This window comes from Apaloderma vittatum, unplaced genomic scaffold (assembly GCF_000703405.1).
Source record: "Apaloderma vittatum isolate BGI_N311 unplaced genomic scaffold, ASM70340v1 scaffold24654, whole genome shotgun sequence".
In the NCBI taxonomy this organism is placed as follows: Eukaryota; Metazoa; Chordata; class Aves; order Trogoniformes; family Trogonidae; genus Apaloderma; species Apaloderma vittatum.
In genome coordinates this window covers 86,477-87,226 of record NW_009711426.1, presented here as the reverse complement: position 1 = coordinate 87,226, position 750 = coordinate 86,477, and positions in this window count along the sequence as shown.

Below are 750 nucleotides of genomic sequence, written 5' to 3'. Positions count from 1 at the left end.
GACAGAATGCCCAAGGGAGACTCAGTCACAGCAAGGAGGAAAAATAACACTTGCATTTAAAGCACAGGAAGGAGAATTAGGCAACCTGGGTCCTTTTCCTAATTATGGTATTTTGGATTTGTTCTGTGACCTTGGGTGAATAATTCATTCTCTTTGTGCACAGTTTGCCCATCTGTAAAAGAAGGTTAATAGCTGCTGCTCAGAAAGGTTGGCTTTTCTTGGCTTGGATGAAGGTATGAGTCAGGCCAGACTTTGGCACACGGCAAGCCTGTGATGTGCTACAAGACACTACCAGGGTAAAAAGTACAGATAAGTGCTATTTCTTTTACCTGAGGTAGATGTGAACCCCAGCTGTACCAATGGTGCAAAGCTGAGCAGAGGAGCTGCCTGCACTGGGAGCAGGGGCACCTGCCGGGAGTGAGTTTGGGTCGGCTTTGCCCCTCTCTACTGTGGGTTTCCATTTTTGTTTACCAGAGGAGCAACACGAAGTGGAGCAAGGTGAGTTTTGACAGCTTTGGGAGCACAGGGAGAGGAACAGCTACTTCTTGCACTGTGGGTAACAAGCTGCAGCTTTCCCTGCGACTACCTGCAATTTCCAGCCTTCATCTTGAAATCCAGTTCCTGGCCAAGCAGGAAGAATAACACAATATTGTACTTCCTTTAGTTTTGAGAATTTTTTTTTTGTTTTGTTTTTTTTTAAACCTAGCTACAATGCACAGTAGATGTATTCACCTTGTAAACTTGTCGTCT